The 17357-nt window shown below is 41.9% G+C and overlaps 1 protein-coding gene across 14 annotated transcripts in view; it reads left to right on the top strand.

Moving 5' to 3' along the window:
• Nucleotides 1–17357, top strand: part of FAM169A (family with sequence similarity 169 member A) — a 138711-nt gene that overhangs the window by 84010 nt on the left and 37344 nt on the right. Inside the window, exon 1 of one of the 14 annotated variants that reach the window (XM_075932277.1) lies at nt 10643–10943. The exons of the other annotated variants lie outside the window; for them this stretch is intronic. The gene's annotated coding sequence lies outside the window, so the exon portion shown is untranslated. Of the gene's footprint in view, nt 1–10642; nt 10944–17357 lie in introns of those variants that run through there. 14 annotated transcript variants of the gene reach the window in all.

Here is a 17357-nt window from a genome sequence, read left to right as displayed (position 1 = left end):
ACCAAGTTTCTTTAAACTTATGCACTCACTGGGGTGTGAAGGGAAAGGGAGAGGAATACATAACCAAGAAGGGTGGAGCCTTCAACAAATCAATAGCCCCTGGAGCAATGTTAGAAGAATGTGTTTTATTTGAAAACAACATAGATGATTTTTCCTATTATGACTTCAGTGGCCATTTCTAGGCATGATGGCATAATTTTATTTCAATGAACTTTAACTGGTATTGAATGTTGTGCTAACAAAAGTTAGCTTATGCTTTTATACACAGGCTATCAAAATACCACAGGCATTCTATTAATACATTCTGATGTGTTACTAGAAGACAAATAATTTGTTTGGCTCTGTGTAATTCCGTACATACAAGCAAGGGAGTTTAGAGAGTAAACAATTCCTAGTGAATGGCAGCTCTCATAACTTCAGTGGAAATAACCCAGTGCTTACTCTTTTATTGGAACTTGGGTGATTTCTAAATTGATGATAAAAATTTATCAGAGATTTTCAAGTGCATATTAATTGTTCATCACAGCAGCAACATAACCAGTGTCATATTGCAGCATTTCCAGACAGAAGGAGGGCTCAAAAATTCTGAAATTGGCATAGAAATCAATAAATTCCCAAAATGGGGGCGTTGCCTTATGGAATTGGCATTTTAGGGTTCATGACTTCAAGCTTCTCTGTGAAGGTTTAAGGGCTAAAAACTTTTAACTTTTTTCAATGAAAGCAAAGATTCTCTGCTTTTAAAAATTTACCTTAATACCTTAGCTTTAATAAAAATACCCCCCAAAAATCACAAGGCTTGAGATAAAATCATGAGAGTTGGCAGCCCTGATATTGGAACAGACTAGCAGTCTATGTACTACACTATCTTATTTGAAGCAGTGGTTTGTGCAGCATGCTTTGGAGGAAGTAATGCTTTTTCGATTGTACAATTGCTTAAAACCATCCCTAAAGTACATATGTGCAGCTGTAGCATTGAGGTGTCTCAGCTCTGCTCTAACTTAAACCATTCAGCCATTTTTGGATATCTGAGGATACTTTGTAACGTGAGAGCCTATTTTTACACTGGAATGGGACCAGAAAAGATTGAACAATTAGCAAATTGTAGGTTAGCTTGAAGAAGTGATAGAAGACACAAGCTTGGGAAAGGGAGTATAGGATGCCCACAGAGGAATGTGGGGCTCAGGAGAGTTCCAGAATGAATAATGAAGAGAAAGATAGATATAGTAGGGAGAGGATTGTATATGAATTCCTTTCACCTACCAATCAAACAAATTATCATCAGTCTTGTCTAGAGTTTTTGTTTGCATTGTAACATGTTAATTGGCTGCCAGTTAATATGTTAACTAACATTTTTGTATACACCAGTGTAGCTACTTCATTAGTGTTTGTTCCAGGAAACAGTTTGTTCCTTCTCATGTTTCACTTCTATTTTTTGTTACATTGTGTCATCCTTAAAACAGAAGAATTAACAACAGAATACAGCATTAAAAGTATGGCTGTACATAACCTCTGAGTTATGAAAACCTTGGGAATGGAAATTGTAACTCTGAATTTTTCATAACTCTGAACCATGTGTTAGGATGATTCTTCAGAAGTTTACAACTGAACATCGACTTAATAGAGTTTTGAAACTTTACAATGCTGAAGAAAAACGCTTCTTTTAGTCATCTTAATTTAAATGAAAAAGTATTGAGTTTTCTTACCTTGTCAGTTCTTTAAAACTTTCCCTTTAATTTCTTTACATTTAACACAGTACTGTACTGTATTTACTTTGTTTGTTTCCTGCTACCTGATTGCATACTTCTGGTTCCAAATGACATGTATGGTTGACTGGTCAGTTTGTAACTTTGAGGTTCTATTGTATCATTGATGTTCAGTGGGGGCATTGCAAATTATTCGGAGGTAGTGCGTGTCCTCTGCTTAAGCCTAACATCTTACTTACTTCTACTCTACTGCTATAAAATACTAGAAGATTTACTCAGTGTTACTTAGGTCCTTAACTCAAGTTTTGTTTTGCTTGTTTTGGTCTGGGGCTGGGGATGAAGGATTCAGTATGCAAGCTTCCTGGGGAGACAGGACAACCTCAGCCCTATCTCATCATAGCAGTTTTGGTCCAGGTAAGAAGTGCCTGTCCATGGCCACTGCACCTGGCACTGCGGGGGGACAAACAGGCACACAAACAGACAAACTCTCTGAAATATATAGTAGATCGCTGTCCCTTCCTCCACCCTAAGCCCCTGCTGGCACAATGGGATTATAGCTGTCCTGCTACCCATCTCTGGCTCCTTGCTGCCCCCTGTGGTCATTGTATACTATAACTGTCCCTGCTAGCAGAGCCTTCCCTTTCTGTTGTATGCAAAACCCTTATATTCAGGGCACATCCCATTGTACTGGCACAACCACACCCTTACCTTGCACATGTGATAGAGAAGGCCGAGCCAGTTAGAGGGATAGAGCTGATGTAGTGGCTAAGCAACAGACTAGGAATACTATCTTTATGGCTGCATACTGAGTGATCATGAGTGGGACAAGAAGACAAGAGAAAAGGTTGTTGTGTTAATCAAGATGATGACACCATGGTGTTTGGGGGGGTTTTTTTTGGTCTGTGGATGAATAGGAAAGGTTGTTTCTTAAAGCAGTGGTTCTCAGAATGGGATTGCGGGCCCTTCTGAGTAAGCCACTGGTGGGCCTGCGATACTTTACTTGTCTATAGCCATGGAGCCTCACAGCCAACACAGTTTCCAGCCAACTTTGAAAATCACCGTCTTAGAGATCTTATAGATTGTTTCTGTATAAGCCAGTTATGGGAGAAGGGAGGTCTAGTTGAAAATGATGAACAGATTATGGACCTACTGTGTAACAAGAAAGATGGCAGTGTTGCCCACAGTGATAGAGAAAGAAGCTAATACAAAGGATTAGTGGGGTGTGAGTGAGTGTATGTGTAGAGATTAAGAACTCTGTTTTAGCCTATGCTGAGTTTGAGCTGATGGCTAGATGCCTCTGAGAGGAGGTATCTGAGAAACCAGTTGAGATTTTAGTTTTGGCAGAAGGAAATAGGTCTGATATCAAGGGGTAGACTGGTGAGTTGTTAGCATAAAGATTTTAGTTAAATTTGTGTATGTGAATGAGGAAAAGAAGAGGACCAAGGACGGAGCCCTGTGAAAACCTAGACAGTTGGAGGAGAGGTGAGGAAAATCCTATAAGCTTTTAAAAGAGCAGTTAGGTAGAAGAAATTGGAGTTGAAGAAGCCATGGAGAAAATTCCAAGAAGAAGAGTGGGGTCACCAGTATCAGGCAACTAGCTGACAGGTCAAGAAAGATAAAGATGGAGTCCTATCATTTTATAGATTTTGGTGAGAGTGGTTTCAGAGCAGAGCAAAGGGTGGAAGCTGGATTGGAGCGGGTCTAGGATGGCATTGGATGGGAGGAAGTCCAGACAGCTATTGTAGACTGTGCATTCAATGGGGTTAGAGATGAAAGGGAGAAGGGCCATGGATGGAGAGACAAGTGGGGTCAAGTGTGGATTTTTTTAAAGACAGGTGTGTTACCCACACACAATTCTCTTGTCACTTCAACACTGAAGGGGAATTCACTGTTACCCAATTCCCAGGGCTCAGGGTATAACTTCCTGTGAGTTTGCAGGACCTTTTACCAGTGAAAGAGCCTTACACAGTAATATCCATACTCTCTATTAACCATTACCAAGGAACCAGAATATACATGCTAATCATTCAGTGCCATGCCTATCAATCCTGATCAAGGCAGGGGAACTTTCCTTGTTGGCTTTATTAGACTTGGCATGACAACTTCCTATATCCTTCGAACAGTTCTCTTCATCCAGCGAGCCAAAGCTATTATGCTCGCTTATAAAGACAATTGTATTATATTTCGTATACTAGTTGAAGAAGGTGACCACCCTAAAAATATTTTTCACCGGGAGTGATGGTGTCCTGCATCTGCAATAGTTTGTAGTATGTGAGATTACAAATGTTACATTGTGGTACGATTGTGGTTTAAACTTCAAATAGTTTACAGTCCATACAGGTACATAGTATTCAGAATTACAACTTTTAATCTTTGTAATTTGTAAAAACATTTATTAACTAAGTGAGTCATAACATACAGCTCCTTACAATCCACTGCAACTGTTGGACAATGACTTCTCACACAAACACATCCCTTTCTCACATATAAATCAGCTGAGTTTTATTCAGTGAATGTATCAGACCTATATCTTTGGGTTCATTTGTCTCTTTTTCTTGTAAATTTTGATCCTCACACAAACACATGCCAGATTTTCATGGGCCACATATGGAAACATGTCAGTGGTTTTCCATTGTTAGTTTTCTTTATATGCCCAGGAAGAATACATGACAGTAGAATACATGACAGATTTTTTGTTGTGGATTTTTTCATATCAGACTCAGTGGCAATTTTAAAATTTAATTTTATCCAGAGGCTTTGCAATATATGTTAATATCAATGTCCCCTCCTAGTTGCCACACACATCCCATAAAATTTAATATCCCACATTTTGGAATCAATTCAGGCATCCTCAGTGGATTGATTCATTTTTGTTGTTTCTGCATGAACTTAAGGCAGTCGGTATTATATTGTGGTTTTTGGTCTGGTACAATTTCCTCTGTGTTAGAGAATCCAGTCATTAACAACAACCGAGATTGTGATGTGGCTTCTGGTGATAATCCACCCATTATTACATTATAGTTATGGACAAATCCCTTTTCCCAACACACGAAACAGCTAGTGTGATTGAACACTAATGGATTGATCCAACATTGTGCCATTACCCAGAAATTTTTTTCCACACATTTACTATATGGATGTCAACAGGCTGGAGAATAGGATTAGCTATCATAGAATAGAATCATTCAAAAAACATGCAACATAAAACGCATGCACGCACACAATTGCAACAGTAGCTTCCTCATAATTGTTCCTGGGTCACTTGTGTTCTTCAGCTGTGCTAGTCTTTTCTTAGAAATCTGAAAGACAAAATACACATTTTTCTAACCTTCCCTCACCCGTGTGGAGCTAATTAGAGGTTACTTCTTGAAATCCCCTTTCCATGGTTTAAGCTGTGAAGAATTGAACCATTTTAACTTTGGCTTTTTTATCCTCTTTGACCAGATTTCTACTTGGTATACTGTTAGGCTGACCTTTTCTACAATAAGTGGTCCTGTGGCACCTTAGAGACTAACAAATATATAGTATCATGAGTTTTTGTGGGCAAAACACACTTCAGATCATCTCTTCTGAAGAAGTGGGCTTTGCCCACAAAAGCTCATGATACTATATAATACATTTTTGTTAGTCTCCAAGGTGCCACAGGACTACTTGTTTTTAAAGTTATACAGGCAGTCCCCGGGTTACGTACAAGATAGGGACTGTAGGTTTGTTCTTAAGTTGAATTTGTATGTAAGTCGGAACTGGTACATATTGTAGGGGAAACTCTAGCCAAACATTTTTTTTAGTTTTGGATAGCATAGGGAAAGGTTAACTCCCCTCTAATGTTTGTTTTGCTGTCTGTTCCCCTGTTCAGAAGATTTCACATCTATTTCTGTCTCTGTGACAAACTCAGGACTAAAGGAGTAACTCATCAAATACCAAACAGCTCTGCACCATGCTTTGAGCTAATAGCTTTATTTCCACACACCACCCAGGGTTCTAGGAGGAGGGTCCTTTTTTTGCTAACACAATGAGGCCAGCACTTTGTTTGTTTTGGTGGAGTCTTTGTTTGCCCAGGGAGCCCAGCATGTATAGGGGGAGGAGGGGCGGAGAGGCTGCTTTTGTCTGCTGTTCGGCAGCCTGTTGCTCAGGGGAGGGGGCAGCCTGTTGCTGGCAGGGGGGGAGGGGGGAGGCGTGCAGGATGCGAGGCCGCGGGGGGGGGGGGCAGCGGGCGTGGGGAGGCACTTTCCCTCTGCCCGGCAGCTCTGCGGGATCCCTGTCCCTGTGGCCAGCTGCTGCAGGCAGAGGCCAGTTGGAGCCGGCCGAAGAGGAGGAGAAGGTGGATTCTAGGACCCAGGTGAGCGAGCCCCGGGGACGCTGCTGCGCTCCGGGAGCCCGGCATGTATAGAGGGGAGGAGGGGCAGAGAGGCTGCTTTTGTCTGTTCGGCAGCCTGTTGCTCAGGGGAGGGGGCAGCCTGTTGCTGGCAGGGGGGTGGGGGGGGCAGCGGGCGTGGGGAGGCACTTTTCCTCTGCCCGGCAGCTCTGCGGGACCCCAGTCGGAGCTGGCCCGAGGAGGAGGAGGATCCTAGGACCCAGGTGAGCGAGCCCCGGGAATGCTGCTGCGCATGTGCGGGAGTTGCCTCACCCCGTTCGTATCTAGGGATCCGACGTAAGTCGGATCCACGTAAGTCGGGGACTGCCTGTAGTCTAACATCGCTACACCTCTGAGACTTCCCCACAATATTCACTGAGACTTCCCATTTCATTCCCAAAGAATGATATAGCACCTGATCTCCAACCTCCCATTCAACAGGCTTTTTTTTCCCTTGCCCAGTCATCTTTTTTTATATTTTACACCCAATTGTTCTGCTATTTTCATGTAGATTTCTATTAATGCTTCTAAAAGAAACTGGATCTATGGATAATTTAGCATTTGGGTTGCCATCCATCTAGAATATCAACATCTAATCACCACTGTTTTGGGGTGTTCTCATGTCTCTTCTTGTCATTGCTACAAAGGGAGTATAACCATTACTTGCTGGGATTAACCTTAAGGCCATTAGAATCATAGGCAGCTTTTCATCCCAATCTTTCCCATTTTTTTACCATGTTTTTTAGCACATCCGTTAGTGTGATTCATTTGTTCCACTAGTCCTGAGGACTGGGGGTGTCCTGCTATGTGGAACCTTTGTTTATGCCTAGTATTTTACACAGCTCCTGCATAGTTTCCCCAATGAAGTGTGGTCCTTGGTCCAAATTAATTTCCTTTGGCAGCCCCCACTGGCTAAAAACTACATTTATCAGTTGCCTGGCTATAGTCAAAGCTATGTTAGTTTTTGTTGGGATGGCTTCTGTACATTTTTTTAAAGGGATCTACAGTTACCAAACAATATTTGTTGTTGTTCCTTGGAGCAACTGTTCTATCTGTGACTGGGCTCACAGACCCTCGATCCTTTGGTGAGCAACAGGACACTTTTGTACTTGTGGTCTGCATAGACCATAGCGAATTGCAAGCAATTATTACACCACTTTACATCTTCCCTTAAGTGGGCCACCATCCTGTATCATTGATCCTTTCCTCCATTGTGTTCACTCAAAAATGCCCTTGCTTTAGGGATGTAAGCAACTAATCAACTGGTCAACTATCCAATAAGCAAAAGGTTATCGGATAGTCGACACGCTAATCGACTAGTTGCTTTCCTTCCTCCTTCCTGCCTCTATCAGAAAGAGGCAGCAGTGAAGAGTGGGAAGAGGAGGTGGTGCTGGAGGTAGCCAGCTTAAAAGCCAGTTCCCTCCAGCTCCATGGGAGGGGGCAGGGCTGCAGTGGCAGCGTTCCATCTTTGAAATGTACAAGAGTCCCCACTGTGGCTCTTGTGCATTTCAAAGCTGAAGTGGCCCATGGGACCAGTGGGGTTCCCCACCAGTCCCCAGGCTCCAAGCGGCGTTTCAATCTTTAAAATGTACAAGAGCCCCTGCTGGGACTCTTGTACATTTCAAAGGCAGAACACGCTCTGCAGCACTTCCTCCTTTGAAATGTAGCAACAGCCGTGGGTTCTTGCTACATTTTAAAGCAGAAGCACCCTTATCAACTAATCGAATAGTTGATAGAAATTCCATTAACTGTTCGATTAGTTGATTAATCTAATTTTAACATCCCTACCATGCTTGTGCACATATTGAACCAAATCAGCTCTGACCTTTTTAGGCACCAACCACCTTTTAGATCTAAAACATTCTTGAATTGAGAAGGGTAAGAACCAGAAGAGAGAGAGGTTAAGACAAAGAATAAGGGTAGGGATGAGTGGATGCAGGGCAGATCAGGAGATTATAATAAGAATATGTACTATGAAATAAAATACATTTTGCTCTAGTTAGTCATATCTCTGTCATTTAGATGTTCTATTGGCAAAGACATACTACTGTTTTTGTGATATAGTGCATTATCTGGTAGCTTGAGTGATAGAGATGGAAGATGACTCAAATAATTTTCAGATTGATGTGCTCTCCATTCAGATTTAAATATTAACTGTACCTGCTTCAGAGGCTCTCAAACACAGATTTTTAATTAATTTAATTTAAAAGACTTCTGGCCTATTCTCATTATAAGAAAGTACCCTGGGTGTTAATGGGTAAAAATCTTAGAGTGGAGATTACATAGGAAGAAATCTAGTGATTTCCTTGTTATAACAAGAATACATGGGACAGAGCATATAAGTTCAAGCCAGCATGTAAATATTGTCTATCTGAATTATTACTAAAGAAACTTAGCCCCTGCTTCAGCAAGGGTATGTCTACACTACCCCGCTAGTTCGAACTAGGAGGGTAATGTAGGCATACCGCACTTGCAAATGAAGCCCGGAATTTGAATTTCCCGGGCTTGATTCGCATAAGCCGGGCGCCGCCATTTTTAAATCCTGGCTAGTTCAAACCCCGTGCTGCGCGGCTACCCGTGGCACGGGGTTCGAACTAGCCGGGATTTAAAAATGGCGGCGCCCGGCTTATGCAAATGAAGCCCGGGAAATTCAAATCCCGGGCTTCATTTGCAAGTGCGGTATGCCTACATTACCCTCCTAGTTCGAATTAGGAGGGTAGTGTAGACATACCCCAAGATACTTAATCATGTGCCTAACTTTGCTTGAATAACTTCAGTGGAGTTAGAGGTTTTAAATGAGGCGCATATGCATAAATACTTTAATTGGGGCTTTAAAAAGCAGTTCTAGAATATGCTTGCCTTAACTGAACTTTATCATACCTGAGTTTCTAACCATTAATTATGGTCCCAATTATGCTTCTATTGAGGTTATTGTTTTTTGCTATTGACTTCAATAGGAGCAATATTGGACCCTAAATAGTTAGTCAATGTTGATAAAGCACTTCAAAGATATAAAGAGCTGGGTAAGTGGTGTTCTTCATATTAAATAATGTATTTGTTTGTCGCCAGGGCTTGTGTTTTACTCAGGATGTGAATCTAAGGTAGGAGAAATTTCTAATGATGTTAATAGAAATAGTTACAGTAAAACTCCATTAGTCCGGCATCCAATGCTCCGGGACTCCTGATGGTCCGGCACCATCAGGAACCCGGAAGTGCTGGGGCAGCCGGACAGGCTTCCCCCATTCAGCTGCTGCTGAAACTGACCAGCAGCTGAATCGGGGAAGCCAGGAGCAGAGCAGCTGGGGTGCTGCTGGGTTGGTCTGGTGGCGCTGCCCCTCGGGGCTGCGGGACCAACCCGGCAGCACCCCAGCTGCTCTTGGGGATGCCTGGGGCAGAGCAGCTGGAGTGCTGCCGGGTTGGTCCCGCAGCGCCAAAGGACTGCGATGCGGGACCAACCCGGCAGGACCCCAGCTGCTCTGCCCCAGGGGTCCCTGATTCAGCCGCTGCTGAAACCGATCAGCGGCTGATTCCAGGAAGCCCCGGGCAGAGCTGCTCTGCCCCGGGCTTCCTGGAATCAGCCGCTGATCTGTTTCAGCAGCGGCTGACTTGGGGACCCCTGGGGCAGAGCAGCTGGGGTGCTGCCGGGTTGGTCCCGCAGCGCCAAGGGGCGGTGCTACGGGACCAACCGGGCAGTACCCCAGCTGCTCTGTCCCAGGCGTCCCCAAGAGCAGCTGGAGTGCTGCTGGGTTGGTGCCGTAGCGCCGCCCCTCGGTGCTGCGGGACGAACCCGGCAGCACCCCAGCTGCTCTATTGCAGGCATCCCCGATTCAGCTGCTGCTGAAACTGACCAGCAGCGGCTGAATCAGGGACTCCTGGGGCAGAGCCTGACTATCGTAAGGGGGGGCTATGAGGGGTCTGGGGTGGCATCCCCTCCCACCCCACTCCAGACCCCTCATAGCCCCCCTTCTGATAGTCCGGCATATCTGATAATCCGTCACCCTCTGGGTCCTAAAGGTGCCGGATTATCGGAAGTTTACTGTATATATAAATTGTTATACTGACAATAGCATGGTGTGTTAAGCATCTAGTTGTATTTTTAACAACTATAAGTTAAAAATATTTGGCAGTAGTGACCGAATGTCGTTTAGTAATACATGATAAAAGTAGGCACCTAGAAGGAGGATGGTGATCTTCCATCTTAATACTAAAAAATTAAAATTTTAATCCTTTCTCAGAGTTAGACTCCTGCTTCAGCACAATATCGTTTAATGTAGTAGTATTTGAATGAAAAAAGTCCATAACGTAGTAGTTTACATGCTGATGGCTTTCTTTTGCAGAACTGAGTGTTTAGATTCACATTTAAAAAAAATACACACTTTGAGCCCAATCCTATTGGCCTTGCACAAGCAAAATTGTCACTGATCTCCACTAAATTCTGCTTATGTGAGGATTATTGAAATGAGATCCTTTATCTACAAAAGGGTTTCGTGTCTCTGTTGTGCAAGAATGTTAACATTGGCGATTGTCAAATTAGCATAGACCTGACAAGGGCAAAAACAAACAAAGTACTGTGTCTGTCAATTTCTGTTTTTCAAATCAGAAGCTCAGATTTGTCTCTGGTACTAACCCAGAGCAGTGTAAGAAGCTTGAAACAACAGATTACAAATAATGTCGTTGGTGCATTAATCTGATGCACTTGGTGGATGTTGACAGTGTTTTCTAGGCAAGAGATTTTATTCTTTCTCAGCAGTATAAAGCTGGGTGTATTAAGAATCTGAGAAGTTACTTGTCTTCATATGGACTCTTTCCTTAAAAAGAGAGAAAATACAGCACTCAGATTCACTATGTTATCACAAAGGGATTATGAAGAAAATTATGTAATCAAGGTTGGTTTATGCATATTTTTTAAATAGGAATACATTGAAATCTGCACCAAGAACTTTCTTTTCAGCTTAGTAATAGAGATGACCTTTATCTATTTATAAAAAGGATTAACAAAACCTCAGGGATATTTTTGGGGAACTTCTTGTTCAATTCAGACTTGAGGTTTCATTATGTATATTCTTGTTTGGTTTGATATCCTGTTGTAAGGCTTTTTTTTTTTTTTTTTAGTTTTTAAATCTCGAAATTCAAGTTTATGTAACTTGTGTGGTTTCATTGTTTGTAGTCTTTTAATAGTTTAGTAGAAGAGAAAAGCATCCCTAGTATAGTTTATATATGTAAGATAAGGAGTCAGAAGACCTAATTTTATTTTGTGCTTTGTCACAGGTCTCTTTTGTAGTCTTGGGAAATTCCCTGGGTAAAGTCATGGACGCAGTGGGCATAGTAAGGCTAAATTAATTAATATTAGAAAATTGTTTTGAGAGCCTTTCATAGAAGGCATTGTAGAAATGAAAACTGTTTATCAGTTCTTTTGAATCCATTGTTTTCATTTTGTTCAAATATTTGATTAATATTCTCATCACTTCGTTTCCATTTGTTTGGGGTCTTTTAAAAATGTTTTGCAATAGAAGGTAGCTGTTCTTTCAACATTAAAAAAAACACAGCACAAAATGGAGTGTATGACCAACAAAAGATTAAATAATCCAAAAAACTAACTGGATTTTGCATATTTATAAAAATAATCTTTTTCCTTTTTATAAATATGATGATTGGCTTATCTAATTTTTGAAGCTTCTGCTTGGATTTGTATACATTACTTTTAAAAATCAATTTTATTTTTTAAATCTTATTTGGTACTTAATTTAAGTTTGTGTGGCAGACAGAGAAATTTGTTAGGGAAGTGCAAATGCTAAAGATGGTAGTGAAAATAGTAAGCTAAAGAGAGTTGCATTTGTGTGTGGTTAGTTTCTATTCTGAGTCATCTAAATGCAGAATTGGTTAGGAGTCCTACAGCCATTTTGCAATGTTTGATATTGTATAAAAATGAATACATTCCATTACCTAAGCGTAGAAGTTTTACTTGCTTTAATGATGTGATGTGGTTCATAATATTTGAAATACACTACGGAAGGTGCAAAACAAGTATTTTTGAATAAATTTTAAAAACCACAAATGTTTGGTTCTTAAAATTTTGGGTTGTTTTTCAGCTTTGTGTTGTTTTCATTTCTTAAGCTTAGTGATATCAGTATGCAGACGACTACACAATTAACCAATAATTCTGGGCTTATTGGTTAATCTTATCAACTATACTTACTCCCCACCTCTTGCTGCCTCTGTAAAAACCAGCTCCCCACCAACACTGGATCCTCCTGTCCTGCCCCACGCTGCTGCGTCTGTTAGAGAGACAGCAGTGCAGAGTGTGAGGGCTGCAGACAGGCGCCAAAATGCACAGAGAGCTGGCTTTCAAGAGGCAGGGGTGAGGCAGAAGGCAGTGCTGGGGGGAGCCGGCTTAAAAGCCAGTTCCTCCCAGTATGAGCTTTGTGGTGCCACCTGCGGTCCCCCACCCTGCACTGCTGCCTGTATCAGAGGTGAGGGGTAGAGGGGGCGCAGGGCAGGGGAGGCTACCACAGAGGCAGCCTCTTTCTGTGACGGCCCAGGCTTACAGCAGACAGAGGCTGCTTTGTGGCAGCAGCTCCTGTCCCCCGGGAGACCGAGTTCTCCATGGACAGGGGCTTCTGCCATGGAGCAGCTTCTGTCTGTGGGGAACTCAAGCCCCCCTGTGGACAGGGGCTGCTGTCACGGAGCAGCCTCTGTCCATGGGGAGCTTAGACCCCTCACAGATAGGAGCAGCAAGCAGGAGCCAGTCACATTGGAAGTTGTTTTTTAAACTGGTTCCCCTCGCAGACTGGCTCTGCCTGCCACCCTGCACTGCTGCCTCAGATACAGAGGCAGAAGTGTGCGGTGACAGGGGGCTCCCAGGGAGTGGGGTCAGAATGCACTGGCTTCTGGCCCCGCTCCTGGGGACTATTGAATAGTTGTGTAACCACTAAAATTTCATACAGTTACGTGACTATTCAATTACACGCTATCTAACATCTCCACTTAAGCTACGGAGTTACCAATAAATGCAGGTATACACCCGAGTCAGTAGAAAGACTGCGTGGTTCCTGCGGGCAGGCTTACTGATGCCTTGATGTACAGCTTTACTGGGATGCCCATATGACATATTTTGACCATACAATGATAACTGTACCAGTTATTTTTTATTCTACTAATGTTTCTTGGTAGATATTTTAATATTACAAGCTGGTGATGTATTTAAATAAGTAAATGTTATCTGCCTCATTATCATAGTCTCACAATCTAATGAATTTATCCTCCCAACACCAGGATTGTTCCTAGTTTAAAAAGTGAGAACTGAGGCATAGAGAAACTAAGTAACTTGCCCATTGACACTCAGGGAGTCTTTGGTAGAGCAGGGAACTGAACCTGCGTTTTCTGAGTCCTATGCTAGCACCTTGACCACTGGACTACTCTTCCCCTCATATTCCTAACAAGGAACCATAAAATAGTTTTAAGTACTATCAGTCTGTGACATGCAGCCTTAGAATATGTAACAATATCACTTTTTTAGTTTCAGATTGATCATCCTTCATTTTTTCATGCAGGACTCTCTGTACTCTAGGGTTTATACTGCACCTTATTGAAAGCTGAATTGGCTAAGTGCAAGTTAAGCATCAGATGTCAGGGTATTTTTTAAAATCAGAACAGATTTGCATGGCTTTTGAGCCACCCTATCCTTTCAGAAAATGTATTTTGGAATAGTTTGCTTGGAGTTTGCCCAGGTTTAATGTAGCTGTTGACTTTCTAAATATTTTCCTTACAAGTAGTGAAGTTTTTGTATTTTCCCCCAAAATATAGATATTTGTTTAGGGGTGTTATCCCTTACCCCCTTAAAAAAAAAAGATCTGAAAACTCACTGATCTGATAGGGACTGACCCTCTTATTTTCAAAACAATCTGATTCTCCTTTTCAGTATGGGTACTTTCTTGTGCATGTGATGTTGCTTTGTATAATTTGTATTTAGGGCATAATTTTACTCTGAGAGTATTGGCCTGAAACTCTCAATTATTGTAATGGGCGTTCCACGAGCATAATTGACTTTGTTTTCAGACAACTTTCCATACTGAAAAACAATCAGCAGTTGAGCTATAGCAGCTGATGCTGGCCGTTACTGACTGTTAATTTTACATTGGGTAAAGATAGGCATGGGTATATTTACAGGATCAGAACATGGGCTATTCCAGTGGATAAAAAAATAACAAAATATTTAAATTAAGACAAAAAAGGAACGTGTCTTGAAATATATCGGTTATGGTTTATGAATATTCTAATAAACTCCCCTCTAATCTCTTTTTCACCTACCTATTACAGTAAAAGATTGACAATATTATTGCTTAAAAACTCACTCTCCTACAGTATGACTTCCTTCCTCTTCTGTTATAGTCTGTTTGTATATAGTAGAACGTTGTTGATTTTGCCCTCAATCTATGGATATATGTTCATGGTGGTGATCACAAAATCAAAAATATCCTAGAGCTATCTGCCTCCTTTATCCCCTTTGTGAATTGAACTGAAATAACCCCCAAGATTTTTTCCTTGTATGGCAGAGTACCTCATTTTTTGTCCCAGTGCAGTTACCAAAATGTAGTAAAACTTTGCTTTAGAAGGGGAAGGTTTACATCAAAACTTAACAAATATTATCATCTGGAGAGTGAATGATGTGACTCTTTATGATGATGATTTTGTGTGCACACACACACGCATTGATGGACAAGAATACAGGATCAAATTTATGGTGCTTTTTCAGAAATGAGACTGAGAATATGAGTCATAGTTAATAATCAGACTCAAAACTTGAATGAATTTTCAACCTTGTCTTCATTATTATTAAATACATGGGAGATGATTTTTCAGCCTTAACACTAGGGATGTGAAAGTGTAATTGTGTACATGATTAACCGATGAGCCTAGCCTCATTGGTTAACCTTCACGGTTACATGCAGGCTCCTGCTGCATGCAGGGAGCTGCCTCTGTCCCCCACTGCTGCTCCTGTATCAGAGCAGCAGCATGCGGAAGGGGGCAGGTGGGAGCCGGCTTAAAAGCTGTCTTCCTGTGCACACTGGCTCCTGGGGAGCTGCCCCACGTGTAACCATGTAACCACTGAAATTTTCAGTGGTTACATGGTTACTTAAGTAAGCACATTTTAACATCCCTACTAAACATTTAAGTTAATGAAGGTTTTGTGTCTGGTAATTGAGGTTTGCTGGAAAGTCATACAGAAACATCATGCTCACTCATTTTGTTAAATATTTCAAGGAGCTTTGTGAATTGATCTCAGGCACTCTTTGCTATCCAGTCTCTCTTAAAAAGAGGTTGTGCCTTTTCTAGCATAGTAATTTATAGGGGCGGAGGAAAAAAAAAAATCTCTCTCTCTTCCATGCTGAAGGAAATGTAACACATATGACTTCAGTACAATGAATTTTAATATTTTGTGCAAGTTGCTTGCATTTAAAGTGAGAGTGAAATTTTTGTTTTAATAAAAGAATAAACTGCATTATTTGCCTAATTAAAAAAACAAATTATTTGGGCATTCTTTCCCCTTTCATGTCCATTTTTCATGAAAGCTCTTGATGAGTTAGATTGCTTAAGGCTACATCGAGTTTGCTCATTCAGCCAGAATATGTCCTGGCCAATCAGAGGATTATCTCATGAACAGAACACCGTTTCACAGGATGTGACAAGGATTTGACATGACAGTTTTACAGTCACATAGCACACAGAAGCTTAAAGAGACAGAGGCATGATAAGCTTTGTGATGAGGACCTGCTTTGCTCCTGGTGCCCTTTCATTCCCCAACTCCCTCTCCAAAAAAGTCCAAAACCCAGAATTGTGATGGTATACAAGGCTTTCTCATCTGAAAAACTAAATAGTAATTCACACAAATATGGATTATATAAGCAACTTCTTTCTGGAGATGAAAGCCTTCATGGTTTTCACTTTCTAGAGTCTAAAAGAATCTTGAAAATGTGAAATGTATTGTTGTAGCAGGTGGGAATGGAATTTGCTTATTACTGGAATTGCTTATTATTGGATTGCCTTCAACTGATTATTCTCTCCATTAAAATTCCTAAATGATAGTTCATTGGGCTGCTTGCTGGTCTTCAGAGAGCTGTTGGCTTGTGTCATGTTGCTGGTCTCTCTTCTTGTTTCCAGCTGCTGAGCTGCCCCAACAGACATCAAAAGATCCATTAAATCCTTCTCCATTTAAGCAATTACTATTATCTTTAATGAGAGTGAAGGTAGTCCACAAGACAGACTCTAATGCAGGGATGGACAATAATTTTTGATGGGGGGCCACTCCAAGCATTTGGTAAATGGTCAAGGGCTGCATTCTTCCAGTCTGGGTTAGAGACTGAATACAGAAGGGAGTTTGGGGTAAGGGATTGGAGCACAGAATGGAGTGTGAGAGCAGGGGAGTGGGACAGGTAGCTCCCTGGAAACTGGTACACACAGGGATCCAGCTTAAAAGTTAGTTCCCCATGTGTATGGGCTCCCTCCTGCCCCCTGTGCTGCTGCCTTTGACATAGAGGCAGCATTGGGAGGGCGACAGGAGGTTCCCCAAGAGCCTGTGTGTAACTATGAAGATTAACCGATAAGCCCAGGCTCATCGGTTAATTGTGTACATGGTTACACTTTCACATCCTCCTTCACATGCTGCCTGTCTTAGAAACAGGCAGTTCCTGTTGGCTGTAAACTGGCAAATGGGAGCTGCAAGATTCTTCTGGGGGCATTCATGAGAAGCTTCTGCCCCCTCCCCTAGGCTCACAGCATTCATAGAAGCACATAGTCTGGTAGCCTGCTTTCCTGAATGCTGAGCAGGGAAAGCAGGGAGCTTGGCTGAAGCTGTATTTGCTTGGCCCTACTCTAATGAATTACCCCATAAATGTGCTTTAGAACTGTTCCTTAAAAGATAATCTGTAGCTGTCAAGGCTGCTTTCCTTACTCTGGGATGATGAATGCAGAAGTGGGGGCCTGCAAAAGCACCCCAAAATCTTCTGTCTCCAGGCTTTGGTATAAAAGTCCCCCCTAAAAGCCTAGATTTTGGGGATAAAAATCTGCTGCCACCATCAAGTGCTTTTGAACCCCCAAACTGGGGTGGACACTTGAAACCAACCCCAGGGGCACCCCAAGCTCTTTTCTCCAAAGATTGCTGTCTGTGGCTGCTTTCCCCTAGTCAGAGTCATGCAGATCCCACAGACAGATTTTCCAGGACACTGAAATGAACCAATACCAGGTTAATAAAAAAAAAGAAAGAACTTTTTTTTATCAAAACAATACTCCTGTTACAAGCATAG

This window comes from Pelodiscus sinensis, chromosome 6 (assembly GCF_049634645.1).
Source record: "Pelodiscus sinensis isolate JC-2024 chromosome 6, ASM4963464v1, whole genome shotgun sequence".
In the NCBI taxonomy this organism is placed as follows: domain Eukaryota; kingdom Metazoa; phylum Chordata; order Testudines; family Trionychidae; genus Pelodiscus; species Pelodiscus sinensis.
This window is presented reverse-complemented; position numbering and strand designations above follow the sequence as displayed.